Source organism: Podarcis erhardii (genome assembly GCF_964252035.2).
Source record: "Podarcis erhardii genome assembly, chromosome: 15".
Lineage (NCBI taxonomy): Eukaryota > Metazoa > Chordata > Lepidosauria > Squamata > Lacertidae > Podarcis > Podarcis erhardii.
The window spans coordinates 7237162-7250186 of record NC_138505.1 but is presented as its reverse complement, the minus strand read 5'-3'; the positions used below and the strand labels follow the sequence as shown (position 1 = coordinate 7250186).

The 13025-nt window shown below is 51.4% G+C and overlaps 1 long non-coding RNA gene across 1 annotated transcript; it reads right to left on the bottom strand.

Annotated features, from left to right (window-relative positions):
- Window positions 1–3770: 3770 nt before the first annotated feature.
- Window positions 3771–12358, bottom strand: LOC309330621. The gene is made up of 2 exons (XR_014151521.1): window positions 11284–12358; window positions 3771–4595 (listed from the first exon to the last, which is right to left on the bottom strand). It is a non-coding gene; the product is annotated as an uncharacterized lncRNA (long non-coding RNA).
- Window positions 12359–13025: the final 667 nt, after the last annotated feature.

Genomic DNA, 13025 nt, shown 5'->3' with positions numbered 1-13025 from the left:
CCGGGAGGCTGATCCGTGGTCTTGAAGTTTGACGCCTGCACCTTCCCTTTCGCATCAAGCCCATCCTCCCCACATGGCTCTTTGGCCCCAAAGGCACGGCGATGGTGCCGGGTGCAACGTTCCCAAATACAACTAGGCAGGCCAGGGGCCTTGTGGGTAGTAACCCAGTACCCTTTGCACCGTTCTTCTGACTCGCCACAGGAGGAATCACACATGCCTGAAAGATCCGAAGAATCTGAAGAGTCCCTCTTGCACTTACGCCCATGCTTCCTCGATCTGCAAGACCTCTTCTTCCTGTGACGTGTTCTGCACGAATCAGGGCTGAAGGATCTGTCTGATGAACTTGAAACAGGTGACCTATGCCTACGCCTACCCTCGCAAGAGCGTCAACGAGGGAACTTAGACTTATCTAAGTGCTCCTTAGCCCTAGCCAGGCGACGCTGCAGGTTCTGATGCAGTAATTCCTGCACATCGTCCTCACTGGACTGGGAAGAATCGCTCTCAGCAGTGAGCTCCTCTGTGTATGCCCGCAAAAGATAGAAACAGTTAGCACACACCCTGAATACCAACTTGGGGGAACGGGGGGGGGGGTTGCTGACTTAGCTCCCCCCCCATAAGGAAAAACTGAAGTGGGTTGCCCTGCAGCCCGGCGGGGCACCCCCTCCCCAGTGTGATTCAGTTCAAAAAGGTCACCATGTGGCCCCCTGCGGATGGCAAAACAAGCAGGCCGGCCTAGAGGCCCAGCTGAGGACCGCATCAGCCATTTGGGCCAGCAACACCAGTGGTTGGCAGCAAACCCCCCCCCCAGCTGCAAAGGTAAGCAGGCAGTGCCTGCTGCCTAGATGGGGCCTGTGCATCCCGCTTGGGTCGGCAGCAGCAGCTTCAACAAACCTCAACAAGAAGCCTCAACAGACAAGAAGGCTGTGCCTGTGGCTAGTCGGGCCCATGCCACCCTCCCGGGTCGGCAGGCGCCTCCTGCGGGGGCAATTCTGCCCCCCCACCGCTGAAAAAAGGCCTCGTTTTGCGGCCTAGTAGGGCCTGCACTGCCCTCCTGGGCTGGCAGGCAGCTGTGGGGGGGGGAATGCCACCCTCCGACACTGAGAAAAGTGATTAGGCCGTATTTTGTGGTCTAGTCGGGCCCGCGCTGCCCTGCCGGTGCCCCCCTGCCATAAAAGCAAGCAGGCCGTAGCTGCAGCCTTGCTGGAGCCCCGCTCCACCCGCATGGGTAGGAAGGGGCACCAGGCAGGTAGCGGCGGGGGGGAGCGATGCCCCCCGCCACCCAAATGCAAGCAGACCATGGCTGTGGCGCAGCTGGGGTCCACACCACCGCTGGCCATCACAAAAGTCTGGTAGGCTGACCTAGCGGCCGACTCAGGGGCCATGCTGCCCAGGAGGGGGGCGCGGGCACTACTAGTCCACAAAACGTGTCCTAGTCCTTTTTTCAGTGGTGGGGTGTGTGGAATTGCCCCACACCGCTGCCTAACAGCCTCTAGGTGTACGGCCGAAGCCTCCCCTCAAAACAACCCCTTTAACAGGGAACCCTGGTATCGCCGCAGCAAAGAGATGGGGGGGGGCGTAGGTCACCGCTACACCCCCACCCCCATTTAGGGAAGATAGACTAAAGGATTCTGCCCAAGGCCTGATACCACCAAAGTTGTGAGGTTTTGCTACGGGAAAGGCAAACCTGCCAATGCAGGAGAATTCCTTTCAACAGGGACCTTGACATAGCAGCGCCCGCGTACCTGAGGAGAAAAGTTTAACCTGCAAAAGAAGAGGAAGCAAGAGAGAACACTGTACACAAAGAATCAAGAGAAGGACTGGATAAGGCTGCTATGAGATTGATGCCCATTTCCAGAAGGTTCCAAATGGAATTCAGTTTAAGAGGGGGCAGCTGAAAGGGGAAACCACAACAAACCATTTCCTCAAATAACTCCCATCTGAGGTTTTCACTAATGGCAATGATGCAGAAATGATTAGTGCTCTACCGGAAGTGGGTGATAAACTGATAGTTCTTTCTACTGGGCAGTTCAGTATATCAACCATCTTGAGTCATCCCTCCCTCCTTGGTCTTATGCAGGGGTCAGCAAACTTTTTCAGCAGGGGGCCGCTCCACTATCCTTCAGAGCTTGTGGGGGGCCGGACTATATTTTGAAAAATAATAATGAACGAATTCCTATGCCCCACAAATAACCCAGAGATGCATTTTAAATAAAAGGACACACTCTACTCATGTAAAAACACACTGATTCCCGGACCGTCTGCGGGCCAGATTTAGAAGATGATTGGGCTGGATCCGGCCCCTGGGCCTTAGTTTGCCTACCCATGGTCCTATGGCCGCACATGAGAAAAAGAGAAAGAGACATTTGCTGATCAACAGCCTAGCCTGTTGGGCTTGGTTGCTGCAGAGAACTACACCCCATTGAGAGTTCGCCTTGGTTCAAATCACAGCCTGGACTCATGTTCTGCATTTCAGCACCTCCTGCTGGGAACAGGACAGTCTGCAGTCTTAAAAGGTTAAAAAGGTAAAGGACTCCTGACAGTTAAGTCCAGTCCGGATGACTCTGGGTTTGCCGCACTCATCTCACTTTACTGGCCGAGGGAGCTGGCGTTTGTCCGCAGACCGTTTTTCTGGGTCATGTGGCCAGCATGAGTAAGCCACTTCTGGCGAGCCAGAGCAGTGCACGGAAATGCCGTTTACCTTCCCTCTGGAGCGTTACCTATTTATCTACTTGCACTTTGACGTGCTTTCAAGCTGCTAGGTTGGCAGGAGCTGGGACCAAGCAATGGGAGCTCACCCCATCGTGGGCATTCAAACCACTGACCTTCCAATTGGCAAGCCGTAGGTTTAGACCACAGAGCCACCCATGTCCCTTCTGCAGCCTTAATTCGTCCTAAATAAATTTGGAGCATCTGTGGTACCACTTCTCTGCCTAACTTCATACTGTAAGGATACAACATAATATAAAATGAGGAGCGTTGTGTAACAGATGTGTGGAGCCTTTGGCCCTCTGGATAAGGCAGAGCTGCAACTTCCATCATCCCCAGTCACAATGCCTGAATAGCTCAGCTGGTTAGAGAATGGTGCTGATAACAGAAAGGTTGGAGGTTCACTCCCCGTATTGGACAGCTGAAACTCCCTGCATTCCAGGCGGTTGAACTAGATGGTCCTTAGAATCCCTTTCTACTCTGCAATTCTATGATGCTATAATAATTTTTACATTTGCCTTTTAGACTAGTATTACACATACTATATATGTAGCATTCTTTATCTCTCCCAGGCTGGCAAGTAAGTCATATCGTGAGAATTAATGGAACACTCCACACAGGCCTAAGCACCCAAGGAGCCTACAAAGCACAGCTGGTGAGGGGCTAGGTTTGGGAGCCTGTATGACATGGGAAGAGTCTCATGGGCCATAAAGAGAAGTCCAGAGGGTCGTGCTTGATCATTACACTTGAATTTCTTTCCCCTATACTATATCTAAGAAAATTAGAAGCTACACATACATAGAGAAGCATACGTTTAAGTATTGGGTGACAGACACAGATAGGGATGGTTGATGGTCATACACCTTGCCCAGCAGTTTCTCTGGGGCATCCATCAGCTACTGAATGAGATGGATATTCAGTGCAGACCTAAAAAAGGCCCTCCTCCCCAAAACCCAATGAGAAACAAACACAACAGGGTTTTTTTTTCTCTTTCAAATGCAGGCAGGTAAGCTTTAATGAATGAAAAAAGCAGCGTGTGGAAACACTTGCCTGGTGAGCAAATGTCAAAGGGAACAAAAATATTTTACTCTGAAAGATAACAGCACAAAGTGATTGGCATGAGTTTAGCAGGACAGTTGAGGCATCAAAAAACTTGGGCATCCTTCAGAATAGTTGAACATACAGAGAACCAAAGAAGGAGATATTACTTAATGCCTTTGCAGTTTTTTGTTTTGTACTTTGAATTAAGTAAAAGCGCAGGAGGAAAAGCTGAAAAGTCAAAGCAGAAGATCTACAATCTAGCATAGAGATGGACACAAGCATCAGGAATGCTGAGCAACCACAGATCCAGTTGTCAGAGTTGTGGATTGAGGGGGCTCAGCACTGATGACACCCAGGCCTATGACATCAGCAGCAGCCATGAAGGCGTATTAGGAGTTTCCAGGTACCATTTTCTTTTCCAAATTATTCTGTTGCTGTGGAGATTGACTTTGATCTTAACAGGGAGAACCGCACACCTTGGCAATTCCACGGGGTTGGCACAGACCCAAACGGCTGTATGAGCTTCCGCCGGAGCCCCCACCGCAGGCGGTGTATCCCCCCACTTTAACTGGCTCGCAAGTGGCGGCAAGGATTGCTCCTGGGATTACCACACACGTGGGAGGCGGCTGGACGACTACTTCACATGGTGGTAACTGATTGAGGCAGCCAACATTGGCTCCAGATGTTATACCGAGGCTACTCGATGACACTCCGCCCCCGTAGGATGACAAGCCCCCACCAGGTGAACACAGTGAGCCCAGACCACCGACCGGGTAGCTGACACAAGATGGGGCACAGGATGAGACGCAGCAGGGCTGGCAAGACATCTTGGAGTGATGGAGCTGGGTCTGAAATGACAAGTGTTAGTGGAAGAAATCAGCTGAGGAAGGGGATGCAGAAGCCCACCCTTGGAGACTTGTGCAACAATGAGGGATGTTGAAGCAGAGGGGAGAGGCCATGGTAAAAGGGAAATTACAGAGGCTAGTGCTTTGTGGAAGAGCTGGTACCTGCCTTTGTGGATGAGATGCTCTATATTAGGAGTGACCCACATGGTGTCCTCTAGATGTTGTTGGCATGCAACTTCCACCAGCCCCAGCTAATGTTGCCAAAGTTTCAGAATGATCTGAGTTGAAGTCCACGATGTTTAGTGGACAATGCATTGGGTACCTCTTCTCCGGACTCTCATTAGGTATCTCTTACAAAAGACACTTTACAAATGGCATAGAATGATGCAATACCTAAGTTATGTGGAGTGCAGAAAAAAAAAGGTGACCACAGCAAATAATCAGATAATAAAGAGGGACAGGCCATAACTCAGTAGTAGAGCAGCTTCCTTGCACAAAGGAGGTCACAAGTTCAATCCCTGGCATGTCCTGGTAGGGCTGGGAGAGTCTCCTGCCTGAAAACCTGGAGAGTTACTGTCCATGCCTTTTCACAGTGCTGACCAAGATGGACCAAGAGCTGGTACCCACCTTTGTGGATTCGAGTCAACCATACCTTTTCCTCTTCCTGTTTTGGGGCAACTAGCTTGCAAACATGTGCAGACCATGCAGGTGTCCCTATTTTCCAGAGACAGTCCCGGATGTACAGAAACCATCCTTGTTTCTGATGTCCTGCTTTTCCTTAGGATGTCCCTATTTTCATCTGAGAAATGTTGGAGGGTATGGAGTTATATTAGCCCCCAAGACAAAGGCATCTGACGGCATCCCTGTATGGGGACGTTTTCTTAAAATGTTTAATGTTTTATTATGTTTTTGTATATATTTGTATCCTTCTAGAGGGGCTGGGGCAACCCAGTCAGACAAGTAGGATTTAGATAGTAAAATTATTACTATTATGGTAATAGATGTCCCCAGTGCCCCCCCCCCGAGGATACCCAAGGGTACGTAGCAGTGGCACCTCTCTCTCTCTCTCTCTCATTAAAAATTGTGACACTTACTTAAACAACTTCATGGTGGGTACTGGCACCTATTTTTCATGAAAGAAAGCACTGGATGTCCCTATTTTCATAGAAGAAATTTTGGAGGGTATGCAGAACCAGAACTACTCTCAGCACGGGATGGAGAAAGAAATGTGTTTCAGTTTGCAAATAAAGGCAATTTTACCTAATGTTATGTACTGAGTCGAATAGGATCCAAACTGCAGCAGTCTGATTGGTCCTAGAACAATAGGATCCAAAAGGCAGCAGTCTGATTGGTCCTAGAACAATAGGATTCAGAATGCAGCAGTCTGATTGGTCCTAGAACAATGCAGCAGTATGATTGGTTGGCAGGAACCACCCAATCATGCTCCAGATTGAAGTGAATCCACAACCTGATTGGTTTACAGTACAATTCCGGAATTAGCCAATCATGTGCAGCCCATTGTGTAAATAATGTATATAAGGCAGATACTTTGAGGGGACTTTCATTCATTCCTCCTCACCACTATGAGCTGAATAAAGAGCATGAAATCACTTTGCGACTCCGAGTATATTTCACTGGCGACGAAGGTGGGATCCCGCTGAGCTGACTGCCACACACAGCACCGCAGCACCGCCACCTGCCGCACCGCTGCCTCGCACCGTGTATCCAGGCTTCAGCTCCGGGACACAAGGAACTCAGAATGGCAACTGACAGCAACTTCTCGCCGTTCAACCCAGCATCTGGAGACTGGGAAGCGTACGCCTCCCGTTTCACCTTCCTCCTAGAAGCCAAAGGGGTCACCGATGATGAAGACGCCAAGAAGAGGGCAATATTCTTCAGCGTCTGCGGAGAGGAGACATTTGAAATCGCCCGGGCTCTCCTTGCGCCTGAAGACGTTGCTACTGTTCCATACAAAACAATAATGGAACAGCTGAAGGGGCACTTTTCGCCACAGCCCTCAGTGGTGGCTCGTCGAAATGCCTTCTACGCAAAGCGGCAAGCCCCTGGGGAAACCATAACTGGGTTTGTGACCTCTCTCCGCCAAGCCGCCTGGTTCTGCAACTTCTCAGAGCTGGAGAACATGCTTCGTGACCGCCTCGTCGGTGGCCTGAGGGATGAGAAGCTGCAACGACGCCTCTACGCTAAGAAGAACCTAACGTTCCAGGTCGCTCTGGAGGAGGCCCTGGCAACGGAAGCTGCCGAGAGGTCGACACAAGAGGCACGGCCGAGCCAGCCGTCCCAACCGAGGGTCCACCATGAAGACCTCACCGACGACTCAGGATCTGACAGGGAGGAGGTGCACCGAGTACAGCAGCACACTCAAGCAGCCCACATACCACAGCTGCCTCGACGAGAAGGAGGGAACTGCGCAAGCTGTGGAGAAAGTCATGAGAGGAGGACCTGCCGTTTCCGCAATGCAGAGTGCAGACAGTGCAGAAAATCGGGACACATCGCCCGGGTGTGTCGGGCTCGGCCCACCCGACACCAGGCATCAGACGACCAATCCAAGAACCCCAGGTCCCGGGGCCCAACGCACCAAGGCAACTCGACAGAGCTCACGGACTTCCAGGTATACCAGTTGCCCCACCCCAACATAGAGAAAATTTATGTAGAGGTACAGATAGAGGGGGCCCCATGCCGCATGGAGCTTGACACGGGTTCAACTCTATCCATAATCTCGGCAAGGACCTTAAGGAAACTGTGTCCTACTGGGGGTCCCAAACTCAGGCCGGCCCCATTCACCCTCCGGGACTTCCAGAAACGTAAGGTCCCCACAATGGGGGTGGGGACCTTCAGGGTGCAATACCGAGGGCGGACGCGGCAACTGGACTTGCTTGTGGTCAAGGGCCCCTACATTAGCTTACTGGGATTGGCATGGTTTGGACCACTGGGGCTAGCTGTCACCGGGGTGAACCACACTAGCTTACAAGTGGACGTGGACGCCATATGCAAGGAATTTCCGGGGGTTTTCGATGGGAAATTGGGACAGTATACGGGCCCCCCCATTGCTCTACAGCTTGACCCCGCAGTACGACCAGTCAGGCTCAAGGCCCGCCGGGTCCCGTTCGCTCTGAAACCCCGTATAGACGAGGAATTGGACCGGCTCGTGGAGCAAGGAGTGCTGGAACCGGTACCTAATGCCCCCTGGGAAACCCCAATCGTCACACCTGTCAAGCCTAATGGCTCAGTCCGCATCTGCGCAGACTACAAATGTACCATAAACAAGGCCCTCACGGCCCATGCATACCCAGTGCCAGTGGTCAGCCATGTCCTTGCCACCCTGGCTGGGTCGAAAATTTTTGGCAAGCTGGACTTGGCCCAAGCATATCAACAGCTGCCAGTAGATGAGGCAACAGCAGAGGCACAGACGATTGTGACGCACAGAGGAGCATTCAGGGTAAAGCGGCTGCAATTCGGTGTCAGCGTGGCACCAGGCATATTCCAGAATCTAATGGACTCTCTCCTTAAAGGGATTCCTGGCGTCACCCCCTTCTTCGATGATGTGTTGATTGCCGGGCCCACACCAGAGGAGTTTGAGGACCGCCTCCGCACCGTTCTGCACCGTTTCCAGACAGCGGGTCTCAAGGTAAAGCGGGAAAAATGTCTACTAGGAGTGCCCCAGGTGGACTTTCTGGGATTCATGGTGGACGCAGAAGGGGTCCACCCGACTGGGGACAAGGTACGGGCCATTTGTGATGCCCCAGCGCCCAGGAACAAGACTGAACTTCAGGCCTTCTTGGGACTATTGAACTTTTACCATTCCTTCCTTCCCCACAAGGCGGCGGTAGCGGAGCCCCTACACAGACTCCTGGACAAGCGGGCCCCTTGGGTGTGGGGCCATCGCCAGGAGGCCGCATTCCAGGCAGTCAAGGACTTGCTTGTCTCAAACTCGGTCTTGGCACACTTCGACGAGAGGCTGCCGGTGGTGCTAGCATGCGACGCCTCACCCTATGGCATTGGCGCTGTCCTGGGACACCAACTCCCAGATGGAAGAGAGGTACCGGTGGCATACTTTTCCCAGACACTCAACGCAACCGAGCGGAACTACTCACAAATCGACAAGGAGGGCCTGGCAATCGTGAAGGGAGTAAAAAAATTCCATGATTTCTTGTATGGGCGGCCCTTCACCGTGGTGACTGACCACAAACCGTTGCTTGGCTTGTTCGCCCCCGAAAAGCAGACCCCCCAAGTGCTGTCTCCTCGTGTCCTCAGGTGGTCAATTTTCCTTGCCAGCTACCAGTATGCACTGATTCACCGCCCTGGGAAGGCGATGGGCCATGCGGACGCCCTCAGCAGGCTACCACTACCAGAAACAGGCCCCGACCCGGCACCTGCACAAGAGGTTATGAGCCTGGAGCTGCTTCCCGACCGCCCCATTCAGGCACAAGAAGTTGCACACCATTCCAAGAAAGATAGGGTCATCTCCCGGGTCCTGGACTGGGTGTGGAGGGGATGGCCCAGCAGCAGCCCCGGGCCAGAATTCGCCAGCTACACAACCCGCAAACATGAACTGTCGGCCCACAAGGGGTGCCTGTTATGGGGAAGCAGGGTCGTTGTTCCCCAGCCCCTCCGCAAAAGGGTCCTCACAGCCCTACATGAGACACACCCAGGGGTAGTAAGAATGAAGGCCCTTGCCAGGAGTTATGTGTGGTGGCCGGGGGTCGACGGAGAGATAGAGGCCTGGGTCAAACACTGCCAGGCCTGCCAAGAATCCCGCCCAGATCCCCCAAGGGCCCCAGTCCAGTCCTGGGAGTCTGCCCGAGCACCATGGTCACGCCTGCATGTGGACTTCGCTGGCCCCTTTCAGGGGAAAACATTCTTCATAGTGGTGGACTCCTACACCAAATGGCTGGAAGTCGCACTGGTACCATCCACTTCTACATCCGCAGCCATCCGGGTACTACGCAGGCTGTTTGCAACGCACGGGCTCCCTGACACTCTCGTCTCAGACAACGGGACTGCATTTACGTCAGGAGAATTCCAAACCTTCACAGCGCAGAACGCCATCCGCCACATCCGTTCGGCGCCATTCCACCCTGCCACCAATGGCCAAGCAGAACGCATGGTGCGGACCACCAAGGCCACCCTTCGCCGCATGACGCAAGGGGATTGGGAGTACCGCCTTGCCACATTCCTTCTAGCACAGCACAGCACCCCCAGCTCAACGACTGGCCGGAGCCCCGCTGAACTACTAATGGGTCGGCGCCTTGCAATCAGATTGGACCGCCTTCACCCCGATAGAGCTCAGGATGAGGTAGGGGTGGGGGAAGGCAGGAACCCCCGGACCTTCGAGGCCCAGGACCCAGTGTACGCAAAGAATTTTGGGGCAGGCCCTGCATGGGTACCCGCCACAGTCACCAGGGTCACTGGCCCCGTGTCGTACGAGGTGCTAACGGATGGGGGGCAATGCTGGCGCCGCCACTGTGACCAGATACGGCGACGATTCCCGGGAGAAAACCAGGAGGAGGAGGACAGGTCAGAGGAGTCCCAGGGGAACAGTGGGGCAGTGAGGCCCATAGAGCAGCAGGGGCCAGCAGGAGAGGCAGAACCAGTAAATACAGAGAGGTCCCGGGAGGCCGAAAGGACACCGGAACCAGAACCACGACTGAGCGAGCCGGTTGCGCCAGACCAAACAGCCCCATCACAGCCAGCATCCTTGGAACACGAGCCAGAACCAGAACCCCGGACCAGGGAACACCCCAGGCCGCAACGCACACGTAGGCCGCCAGCGTACCTTGAGGACTATGAATGCGACCTCCCGGGCAGGACTGGAACTTAGAGGGGAGGGGTGTTATGTACTGAGTCGAATAGGATCCAAACTGCAGCAGTCTGATTGGTCCTAGAACAATAGGATCCAAAAGGCAGCAGTCTGATTGGTCCTAGAACAATAGGATTCAGAATGCAGCAGTCTGATTGGTCCTAGAACAATGCAGCAGTATGATTGGTTGGCAGGAACCACCCAATCATGCTCCAGATTGAAGTGAATCCACAACCTGATTGGTTTACAGTACAATTCCGGAATTAGCCAATCATGTGCAGCCCATTGTGTAAATAATGTATATAAGGCAGATACTTTGAGGGGACTTTCATTCATTCCTCCTCACCACTATGAGCTGAATAAAGAGCATGAAATCACTTTGCGACTCCGAGTATATTTCACCTAATTTTTACGGATGGACATAAAAGGGGCCTGCTAGGTCAGGCCAGTTGTATGAAACTGTGAGGAACTAAAGTTACTGGGAAGGTCAGGGAGAGAGAGAGAGGGGGGGGGGAATCTGAGAGGAAACAAATATGAGCAGATTCCTCCACCCCATACTAGGATGTGGCTCACACCACTTGACCCAAAATCTGATATTTAGGAACATAAGAAAAACCTGCTGGGTCAGCAAATGGCCGAACATCCTATTCTCACAATCACCAACTAGCTAGATGCATCTTCAGGAAAACCCAAAAGCAGAACCAGAGCATGAGAGCAACTCTCCCCTCCTGAGGATTCCAGCGATTGGCATTCATAAGCATTCAGCTTCCAACCACGGGAGCAGAGAATAGCCATCATGGCTAGCGATTTCAGTATTTCACCCACACATACAGAATTAGAATGAATGAAAAGTAGCAGTAGCAGAAGAGATACCAAGAGCAGTAGCAGAAGACAGACAGAAGGTGCTTGAGTCTGATGAGATCGGTGTCCTGTGCCATGTGCTTTTATAAAGTTTCTTAGAAAAAGGAAGTCACGTCTGAATCACAGCTGAGTATTACCTTTGCTGCACATATCAAAGCTACATTGGCCTATGTTATTTTCTAAGGCTGCAAGCATATTATAGGGTCTCCTCATATTATCATAGGGTAACTATATTATAACCTCTTGCAACCTCTCATTTCAGATATTATAGTCCTTGGCTGAAGCTAATTCTACTCCAGTCAGATCAACATTGATGTGTCTTTCATTAATTTGTTGTTGTTGTTTAAGGTGGTGGTTTGTGTTCATTGTCTATGTTTCCTGAACCCATAACACAACGGAAGCCCCTTAGCTTCCATTCTCCTTTATGAGGACAATGGGAACTGAATTTGCAGCCATTTTAAAAAATGCATCCAGTGAGTTATATCTAACTTATAAACCGCTGATCTGCCAATGTCTGCTTGACTCAGTGTGTACTTGGAGGAGGAATGACCAGCTGGAGAAGCGCAGAAAGAAAAAAACACCATGGTACACAAGCATCAGCACAACCAGACGCCTTCATCTGCCCCAGCTGCCACAAAACATGTATCTCCCATATTGGTTTCTACAGTCACAGAAGGCACTGTAACTCTACAATGGTTAGACTTCACCCCCCCCCCAAAGACGCACTCTTCCATTATCTCCTGAGACAGACTGAGAAGAAGAAGTAGACTCAGAATCAGAGGAGACCTATTGAAATCAATGACCATGGCTAACTCCAAACTGTGTGAATGGTCTGCAAATAGAAAATGCTAGTCAAGGCAAACAAGTGTAAAGGAAAGTTTACTTAGACTCCTGGAAAGCATGTCTAAGTGAACTGGACCCACAAGTGTGAGTTGTGAGCACCAAACTCAACAGAGTATAAAGAAGATGGAAGAAAGCTGTGAAGCATAACCTCTTTCATTTCTAATAGCTACTGCAAGCTAAAACTGAAGTGCTACTGGCTTGAATGAGTGTTACAGCTCTCACTCAGCCATCTAATCTCTACATAGATAACAATCATAGATTGTTACATAGATAACACAGAGTGAGGCAGGAGAGGAAGAAGTGAAGAGCAGTTTCCTCCCCCTCCTTTCTGAAAACATTGTATCAGGAGATTATCGCAATGGGAGGGGGTGAAAATACACACACACACACACACACACACACACGCAGCTGCATGCTTGGTGAAAGAGGATGGCCATCCCAGATAGGAGTGCACTGTTCTTTGGTCCATTGCATACAATATTTGAATAGAAATAAAGTGAAAAGAAGGCATGCTCTTTCCACCTCTCTACCTCTCCCGCAGACCTAGAACATGGCTAGAGAAAGTTCCAGTGCACCCCAGAGAAAGGGAAAAATGCCAGTTCTCTATGTGACAATCATTTCACGTTTAGCCAGCCTCTCTCAGCGCCATCAGACCTTACAGTACAACATCAGAGGGTCCTTAAACACGTATTTCAAAGATTTGCAACATGACTGTGAAGAGGTTCTGACGTTTGCTGTCACTCCCTGCTTTGCTCAGCAGCTGAGACACCACACACAGCTGAGGAGAGGGAGAAAGAAATATGGTAAATAAGGATGATGATATTGTAAGTAAGGGCAGCATTTTAGAGCATTCTGGCTGGATCCTGGGAAGAACTTTTTTGGGGGACCAGGGCATCGTGAACGTATACAGG